We start from the raw sequence: 12,851 nt of genomic DNA on the forward strand, positions 1-12,851 counted from the left end.
GCACGTCATGAGTGGCTGTGTGGCTGTGATGGCTGCTGCCCAGTAAACTTGTGGCTGTCCTGTGCTACCGAAGACCCTTGAACCCCGCTCCCCCTCCCCCGCAGGTGACACACTGTAGAAGGGGATTAGTTGGGCGATTTTCTGTCCCTTTGGAATGAAACGGGGGTGAAGGGGTCCAGACCGTTATTAGAGTCTCACTATGAGAATCTGAGTCTATCACTCCAAGCAGCACAAATAAACCCATTTTGGTAGTGGAGGACCTTCCAATCAGTAGTGCGTGTACCCCTGGGCTAAGGGGACCCCAAAGCCCAGTTGGGATTAGTACTTGCCACGGCCCGCGGGGAAAGGAATGGGACCGGGCACTGCAAATCAGGGTCTAGACACAGTAGAGGTCTGTGGAGCAATGCCAACTTTATTGGGGGAGCACGAGACTTAAATAGGGTAGGATAAGGGGGTGGAACCAGGAGAGGAGAGGAGTCTGGGATTAGCAGCTCAGGGACACTTATGATAGGGTGACTGGGTAAGGAAGGAAGGAGTTTTGGGTGTAACCGGGGAAATGGACCAATGGTAGCTCTCCCTGCACTGCAGCACTTATTGGCCAATCAGGTGCAGGGGAGCGGGAAAACAGGGTTTTGGAGGGAAAACTGTAAGGGGAAGAAGGAGACAATATGGAGGACAAAATTTCAAAACAACAACTGGGGGTATACACAACCATATAACAATATAACAATGAACTGGGGATAACAAGGAAAACTGTCCAGTCCAGTGTGAAGTCATATCTGGTAGATAAATGTCCATTTCTGTGTGATTGTGTCTCATTCAGGATTATATATTTGTCTCCAGGCTTGAAATTGCTTCCACTCATCCGTGTGTTCCCCAATAAGTACTACCTCTGTGGAAGTTATGAAAACTGAGTCCTGGTTGGATAAGTCCAGCCCAGTGCTGGCTGAGGTGGAGGGGCACAAAGCGCTGGCTGAGGTAGGGGGGGACAAATTGCTAGCCTGTTCCCTTGTGTCGCATTTCACACAAACATACTCCTGAGTTCCATGTCATTGTGTTTTAAACTTTCTTTTAGTAACATGTAGTGAATAATCTAAAATCTTTACCTTCTAGAATTATGTGCTTAAGTATACTAAAAAATTGTGCTTTAATAAGACTAAAAATACTGTGCTTTGATAACACTAAGATGTGCTCTTAATGATGCTGACAAAACTATTATATACAACACCTTCTAACAGTGCTAATATTACCTACAGCAGTGTTAGTCCTGATCTGAAGAATCAACTTCTTTCCAGGGCTTAATCCATCGAACCGGTATCCATCGAACACCTGTGTCTGTTAGGATGCAAGCATAGCTTCTTCCAGTCATCTTCACTTCTGCAGGCCCTTTCCATTCCCCTGTTTGTGGATCCTTATATTGTACTTTAACTACTACCTGTTGACTTACCAAACCCGACTGCAAAAAAGTGTTATGAATAACAATGGGAGGGTCCATTCTAGTACCCGTCAGCCGCAAAAAATTCAGCACATATAACACTTTTGCAAGTCGGTCATGTGGACTGGCTAGCTCTTCTCCCCCTTTCTGCGTTTGCAAAAGTGACTTCAGAACCCCGTGAGCTTGTTCAATAATAGCTTGACCCGTAGGAGAATGAGCAATACCAGTGACATGAGAAATACCCCAATTCATACAGAATCTTTGGAAACGTTGTGAGGTATAACCAGGTCCATTGTCAGTTTTAAGTTCTGTGGGGATCCCTAAGGCTGCTATGCATGCATGCATTTGTCGAATGGCATATCTGGTACCTTCTCCAGCCTGAGTAGAAACCCACATGGCATGAGAAAAGGTATCAATGCATACATGCACATATTTTAACCTCCCAAATTCCGCAACATGAGTAACATCCATTTGCCAAAGCTACAATGCTTGTAGCCCCCAAGGATTGACTCCTAAGCCAATGCCCAGCCCGTTCTTATGACAGGCTGAACAGGCCTGTACAATTCCTTGTGCGTCCGATGAAGTGAGCCCAAACTGCCTGACTAATACATCGGCAGACTGATGGAAAAAGTCATGAGATAAGACTGCTTGCTGAAACTTATTTACTGCAGAACCAGTCCATGCAGGTGCCACTAATTTATCTGCTCTGTTATTCCCAATTGCTAAACCACCGTCTAGCTTCTGATGGCTTCTTATGTGAGTGACGAAATAGGGCTGTGTTCGCTGATCTAGCAAATGCAGCAACTGTGTCATAAGTGCTGCTAAGATCTTATTTTTCAGGGTTTTGATCATTGCTCGTTCGATTCGTTGCACTGTACCCACTACATAAAGTGAATCTGAAACCACATTAACAGGTTCTTCCTTCCAGAAGTTTAAGGCCCACACCACACCCCTCAATTCAAGGGTTTGTAATGTGTCTCCTGAAACACCCGGAAGTATTTTATGTTTCCATTCTACTCCCTCCTGCCAAGTAATTGCTGCACGCCGAGATTTTCTACCGGCGTCTGTAAAAACAGTAATCCCAGCAACTGGGTCATCTGAACGCAACACAAGCTGCTCAATTGTCTGATGTTGCAGCAAAGGCAACAATTTGTCTGATGAATAATGATTGGTGACCAGACCTTCAAAGTCTGCCATGGCTATCTAGAATGGTTCTGATTTCTCAAGGAACCACTCCAAATAGTTCTGGGCAACTGGTACAAATATTACAGATGGATCTCTGCCAATTAATTCACAAACTCTCCGTCGCCCTTTTATGACAAGTTGTGCAAACAATTCAGGTCGTGTTATGATTGTCTTTTGGGGTTGATATAGTAAAAATACCCATTCTAAAATTCTCATACTGGTTGCGATTTGACAGATGATGCCCAATGGATGCTTTCTGCTCTCTCCAGAATTGACAAGTAGGTACTGCACTGGCTGGTCTTCTATTATTCTACAGCATATCTTGCAGCTGTTTTTCCTGAGATATTAACTATAGCTGCTTTTTGGTCTTCTGACAATTCTCTTGGAAGTCCTGCCTGAGCAACTGATCCTAGTAAAGGCATCAGAGGAGCTAGATCATCATTGGTTATTCCACACACAGGTCTGACCCACTGTATGTCACCCATCAGCTTCTGCACAGCAGTCAAAGTTTTTATGGCAGTGTTAATGACTAATTTCTGTGGCCTCACTATACCATTCGTGATGGTCCAACCCAGGTATTGCCATGGCTCCTGCTTCTGAATCTTTTCAGGGGCAATTTTGAGACCTCGATGACCCAACTCTTGTTCTAATTGCTGTAACAGCGCAGGCACATCCAATTTTTTTCCTGCTATCAGAATATCATCTATGTAATTATATACTAATAAGTCAGGATATTGGGTTCGAAATGACCGCAAGGCCCATGCAACATAAATTTGACACATAGTGGGTGAATATTTCGTCCCCTGGGGAAAAGTTATCCAATGAAAACGCTGTGCTGGTTCTGCTTTGTTAATTGAAGGCACTGTGAAGGCAAACCTGACAGCATCATCTGGATGCAAAAGGATTGTGAAAAAACAGTCCTTTAAATCTATCACCAGTATGACCCAATCATGGGGGATCATCATAGGAGAAGGAAGACCCGGCTGTAAGGGTCCCATATCTTCCATGACCGCGTTGACAACTCGCAGATCATGTAATAATCTCCATTTTCTCGATTTCTTTGGGATGGCAAATATAGGAGTGTTCCATGGACTCGTAGATGGAACAATATGTCCTACACCCAATTGCTCCTGAACTAATTGTTGAACTATTTGCAGCCTCTCCTTTTTCAGCGGCCACTGATCTATCCATACTGTTTTTTCTGTTTTCCACTGCAGTTTTAAGGTCAGCTGCCTATCAATGGCCGCTCCTGAAAATGAGAAGTAATCAGGAGTGCTCCCATTTGCCCCAACAGATCTTGACCTATCAAGCCTACTGGTAAAGATAACACATAAGGACGCGTTCCCGCTATTGCTCCATCAGAAAACTGAAAAGTTTTCACATCTTTGCTGATCCATGTCTGCTGTACACCGCCTACTCCCTTAACTCCTGTAGGTGCCATTTCCACAGGCCGTGCTTGAGGCCATTTATGTTTAGGAATAATTGAAATGTCAGCCCTGGTGTCAAGAAGCATAGTCATAGTGCTGGATTGTCCATTAGGATGCCGTATAATTACATCTTCCTCAGATTTTCCCTGCTTTATGTCTACTGCTAACATCACCTCAGGGGGGCCTGTTGAGCCAAAACCCCGATCTCCTCGTGTCAGTGGTTTTGCATTGGGCACTTCTGCTTTAAAAGGCACTAGCCGAGCTATTTTACTGTTAGCAGGAATAAAAACTGGTGGTGTTAGGGTGTATACCATGATTTTGATGACACCTGTAGAATCTGCATCTCTGATTCCTGGCACCACAATAATTCCCTGATGAGACAAAGATGAACGTCTTACCAAATGAGCACTCAATCCTCTACCTAAAGGTCCTTGCAATATAGAATCAATCAAGTGCACATCTTGAGTCTCAAGCATAGTATCTACTGCTGTTGCCAGGTCCACGCTGCCGCTTCCTGCAGTGGCTGCACGGCAGCGTTCCAAGCACCCTGATTTGCTGTCATCGCGCGAGACTGCATCGTGCTCCGTTTGGGGTTTCCCTGCTGTTTACACTCATTTGTGTTATGGTTATTCATTTGGCAGTTATTACACCACCTTGACCTTCCTGCTGTAATTTCAGGGCGAGCAGTCCCTGGCAAAGGAAATGCTCGACACTGGGTGCTGAGATGTCCTTTCTGACCACAGGCAAAACATCTCTTTTCTTTGTGTTCCTTACCATTCCTTCCTCTCCCAGACATAAGAGGCTTTACTACTGCACCTACTGCAGTAGTAGGATAGGCTGTGTCCTCCTGTTTGATCATTCTTGTTGCAGCCTCCAGGCAGTGTGCTTAAAACCTGTTTGGTTTTATCATTGGCGTTATCATAGGCCAACACATTCATAAATTTTGCTCTCATATCATTATCCATGTCTGGATCTGTATTTACTGATTGATATAAACGATCTCCTGTTTGATCTGCTCAAAGGCCTGTTGTTGCTCAAGGCCCCACTCAAAATGGTTCTTCTTCCGGATCACTCGATAGAACTGGCTACAACCTGGAATGTGCATCCTCCAGAACCCCACAAGGCCTTGGAAAGCTTGTGTTTCCTTCCTGTTAGCCAGTTGAGACATAGGTGCTATTTTGTTAACTGCATCCATAGGCACATGATGGCGTCCATTCTGCCATTTTATTCCCAAGAACTGGATCTGCCATGCAGGTCCCTTTACCTTACTTTGTTTTGTGGTAAAACTAGCTTTCGGAAGAATTTGGATTATTGTACTGGTTTAAAGGTAAACCAGCAGAAAAGAGCATATCGCTTTTCATCTTCTGGTAACTGGTTATGTGGTGGGGCCTCCTCAGCCTGTGTCACCTGCTCCTCCTCTTCTTCAGAGTCTGAAACTCCCACCTTCGGGCCAATTGGTGATAATTTACAGGGTCCCAGGGCGATTAGGATTCTCTATCCAGGTTCACTGTGTGATCAGAGTGATCCCCTTACTCCATGTGGCATCGGTGGTGTGATGTGTAGAAGGAACTCTTCCCTTGAACATCCAGCCCAGCACTGGTAGTCGGGGTGCCAGGAGGAGCTGCGCTTTGGTGCCAATCACTTCTGAGGCAGCTCAAACTCCTTCATAAGCAACCAGGATCTCTTTCTCAGTTGGGATATAGCTGGCTTCAGATCCTTTGTATCCCCATCTCCAGAATCCCAGTGGTCGTCCTCGGGTCTCCCCAGGCACCTTCTGCCAGAAGCTCCAGGAAGGGCCATTCTTCCCAGCTGCAGTGTAGAGCACGTTCTTCACATCCTGTCCTGTCCTTACTGGCCCAAGGGCTACCACATGGGCAATCTCCTGTTTAATTTGTTCAAAGGCTTGTTGTTGTTCAGGGCCCCACTGGAAATCATTTTTCTTCCGTGTCACAAGGTAGAGAGGGCTTACAATCTGACTGTATTCAGGGATATGCATCCTCCAAAAGCCCATAGCTCCTAGGAAGGCCTGTGTTTCCTTCTTGCTGGTTGGTGGGGACATGGCTGCTATTTTGTTAATCACCTCTGTTGGAATTAAGCGGCGTCCATCTTGCCACTTCACTCCTAGGAACTGAATTTCCTGAGCAGGTCCCTTGACCTTACTTCGTTTAATGGCAAAACCGGCTCTTAGGAGAATCTGGATTATCTTCTCTCCTTTCTCGAAGACTTCGCCCGCTGTGTTCCCCCATACAATGATGTCATCAATGTACTGTAGATGTTCTGGAGACTCACCCTTTTCCAGTGCAGTCTGGATCAGTCCATGGCAAATGCTGGGACTGTTTTTCCACCCCTGAGGCAGTCGATTCCAGGTGTACTGCACACCTCTCCAAGTGAAAACAAAGTGTGGCCTGCACTCCGCTGCCAAAGGAATGGAGAAAAAGGCATTGGCAATGTCAATGGTGGCATACCACTTGGCTTCCTTGGACTCCAGCTCATACTGGAGCTCCAGCATGTCCGGCACAGCAGCACTCAGGGGTGGTGTGACTTCATTGAGTCCACGGTAATCCACCGTCAGCCTCCACTCTCCGCTGGACTTGCGCACTGGCCATATAGGGCTATTAAAGGGTGAGCGAGTCTTGCTGACCACCCCCGGGTCTCCAGGTCACGGATCATCTTATGTGTAGGGGTCACAGAGTCCCGGTCGGTGCGGTATTGCCGACGGTGCACTGTTGCTGTGGCTATCGGTACTAATTGTTCTTCAACCTTCAGCAGTCCCACAGCAGAGGGGTCCTCTGAGAGACCAGGCAAGGTGTTCAACTGTCTAATTTCTTCTGTCTCCACAGTGGCTATGCCAAAAGCCCAACGAAGTCCTTTTGGGTCTTTGAAATACCCACTCCTCAGGTAATCTATGCCAAGGATGCACGGGGCCTCTGGGCCAGTCACGATGGGGTGTCTATGCCATTCCTTCCCAGTCAGGTTCACTTCAGCTTCCAGTACAGTCAGCTGTTGGGATCCCCCTGTCACCCCTGAAATGGAGATGGATTCTTCCCCTATGTATCTTGATGGCATTAAAGTGCGTTGTGCGCCGATTGTCCCTCTTCTCTACCTGGCTAGAGGCAGGGCACCCCTAGTCCTGGTCATGGTACTCACTGCACTCTTCTTGTAAGTATGACCTGGAGGTCCCTTCAAGAGGATCAGACGTATCATCATTCCTGTATCGTCTGGAGTCTTGCCCACGAGAGACTGGAGCAGCATTTACCCTTGAAGAGTTCCTTGTGGTACTTGTTCCTCTTTTTAGTTCACGTACCCGGGCTGCTAAGGAAGAGGTGGGCTTCCCATCCCACTTCCTCATATCTTCTCCGTGATCATGGAGGTAAAACCATAGATTGTCATGTGGAGTGTACCCTCTCTCCTTAGCTGGGGGACACTGGCTCCTAATAGCAGAGATTCTTGTTTGTCCTGGCGAGATATGGAAGATCCCTTCCTTAATTTCTTCTCTTAGCTTCTGGTGTCCCTCTTCAGTCTTCTCTTCCAGGCTTCGGACATATTCAGTCAGTTTGGTTTCCACAGATGAGACGTGGGCTCGTAATGGGGCAGTGACAGTGTCTTCATAAAGCCTGAGTTTACTGACCAACACACCCACCTTGTCCTCTCCCTCCCTCCATTGCAGCGTTGCTAAGTAGTGGGAATACATTTCTGACCTGAGTCGTGCAAACTTTAACCACATCTGGGATATGCACTGTACGCCATATGGACTTTTAGGGAATTTTTCATCCTCTGAAAAGATTTATCTCCAGTACAGCTAATTCCCTTAAGCACCAGATACCTTGTTCCATCGTGTTCCACTGTCCTTGCTGTATGTGGAGATCCTCCTTACAAAGGTATCTCTCCCTCACACTGGACAACAGTCGCCGCCAGAGGCTGAGAGTTTCCTGCCTCTTTCCAATCCCCTGATCAATGACTACACCTTGAGACAGGGATCCCAGTTGTCTGGCTTCACTCCCATTTAGAATTGTATCGTTAGCTGCGGCATCCCAGATTCGGAGCAGCCAGGTCAGAATGGACTCGTTCGCCTGTCGTGTGAACTCTCTCTGGAGCTCACATAGCTCACCCAGGGATAGGGACCGAGTGATTATTTCTGGCTCTGTCTCCTCCAGTGGATGTGAAGGTCCTGCCTCTTCGTCATCATTTGCTATACGGACTGATTTAGTCTTTGATTTCCTTTTCTGGACAGGGGCGACTGCTATTGGTTTTGGTTGTTCTTCTGGCTCCTCGATGGTTTGTGTGGACACAGTGCCGGTTGGTTTATTTCTTTCTCCCTCTGACTCAGCTGTGGTTTGGGTGGACGTGATACCTGTGGATTTGCTCCTTCTCTCGTCCCGCTGACAGTGCTGTACCATGTTAAGTAGTGTCCAATAGGCAGTGGCCAGGGCCCAGCAGGTTGCTGTGAGCTGGCCATCTCTGGAGCTGCCAGAGCATTTTTCCTTCACCAGTCTTATCATGCTAACAGGATCCTGCAGTTGTTCAGGGGTGAATTTCCAGATCATTGGAGGAGAAAACTTCTCCAAATACTGACCGATGTCCTCCCACTTCCCGTGCCACTCAGCATTATCCACTCCCAGGGCAGGTGTCCAGACAACCCCCCTAGAAGGCCCTGTTCTGACCTTAAACATGGTGTACACAGTACAGAGCAGACAAAGCAACACTAACAATAACATTATGCTGTCCTTAACATCAAAAGGGAACTCAATATTTTCAAAAACTGTTGTAGCAGGCCTGAAGGGGAAGAAGGAGGAGAGAGGCTGGAAACAACCATCCCCCCCTGTTCCCCCAAAAAGCTGGGTACGATTTTTAATGAGGCCCCAGAGGTAGCAACCCAAACCAGGACAGGCAAACAAGACTGAATACACATTCACAATGAAACTCATTGCTTCTGATGTTATGATAACATAAACATAGTATACTAATAAAGCAATTTGGATCTCTCTCCCCGGTCTTAAAGAGAGCATCAAAACAGGCAAAAAATACCCCATCTGTGGAAATATGAACAGGTTCAGATACAACATCCACGTGAATGCATCAAAGAGCATGGTGATCAGGGAGTTTCTGTATCCAAACAGATAAATGCTTAAAATGAAATTGTGATTCTGACTTCTCTCTCTGCCGCACGTTGGGCGCCAAAAATGTGCTGGTTTAAAGGTAAACCAGCAGGGGAAATGAACTAGTAACAGTTCGTTTGGATACATGTCCAGAATAAAGACAAGTGCCAGAAATACTCAAACACACAAAATATCTTTTATTACAGTGAGAATAATAATAATAGTAATAAACTTAGCCAGAGGAAATAAAAACAAAAAAAAGGATACAAGCTAACTACCTTATCGGGTGGCATTAAAACAAATACTACAAACAGCATTTAATACAGTATGAACTGGTGAAAAAGGGATACCAAAAAAGGATCTTAACACAATATTATGGATAACATGATATTGGTTAGTAAAGAGGGAAACTAAAGGAAAAATACTATAAACATAAAAGGGGAATTAAAGGAACACTAAAAGGATATTAAAAAGTTTGTTCTCTCAGTTGCTTCCTATCAAAAAACTGTGCTTACCCACACAGACAGGCCAGGGCTGTCAGGATCTGCAGCAGCTGGTCGGTACCCGTGCTTAGCGGGCGTCCCCGCGGAGCAACACAGTCTCGGTGGTAGGATGAGTATTGCTCAACTCAGCAGCTCTGACACCCCATTTTTATCAGTTCCACATTACACTACGTAGGGCCAGTACGTAGTCTAAGGTGATGCCTGAATGGCAGCCAAACAGCGCCTAATCATTACCTAATGGCAACAGTCTGCGCATGCCCTACTTGTAGGGCAAGGGGCAAGTGACCCCTGCCCACATAATCTTCCTCCTATCATCATCTTTCTCACCCCTATGTATGACTTCTACCATTGTGTTTCAAGGGTAGATGTATCTATCTTGCAATATGTAGCAAAACCAAGGAAGAACTCAGCTCTGATAATAGGGGATATCAAGCTGACTTGCTGAAAAGCACAATGGACCTTAAAATTAGCTTGTGCCATGAAGTTACATTGTACCATACTCTAGCTGGTTTCACATCCTAATATGATTCCGTTCTCACGCCTCTATGCTCCATTGATCATCTAATTCAAAAGTACCCCCCTTACAGAACTCAACTCAAAAGAGAGATTATAAGTCAGAATAAAAATTTAATAAAATAATACAATAAGTACAATTATACAGACAAACAATTGTTTTTAACCCACAAAACCCAAATGTATAACCCAGCACCTTGGGACATGAACAGAGTGGTGTTCTTTAGGCCCCCTGAGTCCAAAGGAAAAAAAGTGAGGGGAAAACCTGTTGGTGAGAGTGCTGTTGCAGTCTGGTCAAGAGCGGTGATTGCAGTCTGGTCAAAAGTGGTGATTGCAGTCCAGTTGAGGGTGGTAGTCTCAGTCTGGTTGAGAGCAGTGAGCTGCAGTCTTCCTCTGGATCCCACGAGTGGTAAAAAGGTTCCAAAACTCCAAGTTTATATATTCTCCAGTTCAGTCAGGAATGCTCAGTCCTTCCCTCAGGGCAGGGAATTCCATAAAAGGGTATGAGGATGCTCAGTCCTTCCCTCAGAGCAGGGAATTCCATAAAAGGGATGAGGACAGGAACATCTTCCTATCTCACAGGCCTCTACTGCTAACAATTTCTGGGAAATGACATGGAAGGCTATAGAATACACGGTTTTGTCTTACACCCATACCATGATGAACTGGTCTCAGTTGTCCTAACTAGGACACCCTGTCACCCCAGAAATAGAGATGGATTCTGCCATCTCTATTCTTTGTCTCTGGTCTAGGCCAATTTGCTATGGTCTCCCTCACCTTATCAGGAATCTACTGTTTTCCCCTGTCCCAAAGGATGCCTAGATATTTCACACTTTGTACAGGCCCCTGTATTTTCTTTGGGTTGATTTCCCAACCGTCCTGAGTTAAAATCTGTACAGCAGTGTCTAAGCTCTTCTGTGTCTGTTCAAACGTTTGCCCATGAATCAGTATATCATCAATGTACTGTGTAATCTGCACTTCCGGTGGCACTATAACCTTCTTCAGGGTCCTATGAATGGCCTGATGACAAAAGGTCGGGCTATGTTTATAACCCTGGGGCAGACGAGTAAAAGTATATTGATTCCCATTCCAAGTAAAGGCAAACTGATCCTGTGCTTCACCAGGGATGGGAATAGCAAAGAACGCATTTGCTACATCTATTGCGGCATACCATTCCCCCGGGTGCTGCTGTATACGCTGCACTAAGGTACCAGCCTCAGGAACAGCTGATGTGATGGGCAGAGTGACTCGATTCACCCCCCTGTAATCCACAGTCATTCACCAACTCCCATCGGGCTTTTTCACTGGCCACATTGGACTATTAAACGGGGAATGTGCATAACGCAACACCTGGACCTCTAAAAGGTCATCAATAGTCTGTTGAATAGCTTCATCCCCACCGGGTATTCGATATTGCTTGATGTTTACCACCTGTGTAGCAACGGGTATCTCTGCAACTTCCTGAACACACTCAACTTGAATTGCCCGGACATGTAACCACCGCAAGGTCCCAAATGTCCATAACTGCTGACCTATTGTCAGAGTGTTACCTGTAAAAGATCTATACCGATTGTATATTCTCCTATTGCCGCTATCATGACCTGGCATAATTGCGGCTGCCAATCACTGACCTGTAATTTTATTTTTGTCTGTACACTCTGGACTGGATGTTCCCCAAGCCCCCATACTGATGACAAGTCCCCCTTATGCTTAGTAGGATTCCCATGTAAAATTGTGACCTCTGCCCCAGTGTCCACTAAAGCCCACACCTGTTGTAAATTGGTGGGTCCCCACCAAATAGTACAGGTGACAAAGGGGCGCGGGTCACGCCTAGTTACACGGATTTGTGGACCTGGGACTTGACCACTTCCCTATTCTGTTTTAGGGTGGAACTTAGCAAGGGTCTTATCTAAATCCTTCCAGGGATATTGTGGTTCCATGGTTTCTAAAGCAGGGACTGAGCCCACCCCAGGTTCTATCTGAGTTACACTGCGAACTTGATCTCCTTTTTTCTGAGTTTGCAGCAGCTGTCGCAGTCCACTAAGGGTCATACCATCAATCTCGGATTTCGGGATTCCGAGCTGAAGCAGACGCTTGAACAGACGGGAGCGTTCTCCTGTATCCCCCTTGTCCCCTACTGTTGTCTCTTTTAGAGGTTTAGTGTCTCCGTGTATCTCGGCTTGTCCTAGACCCCCAGGAAGCCCTGGTAAATCCCCTAACTGCCCCAATTTTTCAATCACCATCCGAATAGGGCTACCTTGCGCCGTCATCAGAATGGGTATGAGATAAGGCCTCCATTGTGATGGGCATCCCTCAAGCAATATGTTTCTTATGCCTGGTGTGAAAGGTTGATCCAGGTATGTTCCTGGGTCACCATGCTGTACAGCAAGTTTCATCCTCTCCTGCTTGAGTAGAAAAATAGCTTGCCGTAATGTAACCCACTGACTTGATATGGGAGGCCACGCACCATCATTCGTGTGCCTATCACTAAATCCCACGGCAATTACCAATATCAAGGTGAAGTTCTGACCGACGGGAACACGGCGCAAGGCAGCATGAACATACGGATCCCCTGCCAAACCTACAAAACATGGGGAATCTACCCCATCAATCACCACACTGTCAGCACCCTCTTCTATTAGCCGTACTAGCCACAGTTGGGGCTTTTCTCCTGGGCGTTGACTTGTCATGG

The sequence above is a fragment of the Manacus candei genome, unplaced genomic scaffold (genome assembly GCF_025592945.1).
Source record: "Manacus candei isolate 608988 ecotype Guabito, Panama unplaced genomic scaffold, ASM2559294v1 h1tg000019l, whole genome shotgun sequence".
In the NCBI taxonomy this organism is placed as follows: domain Eukaryota; kingdom Metazoa; phylum Chordata; class Aves; order Passeriformes; family Pipridae; genus Manacus; species Manacus candei.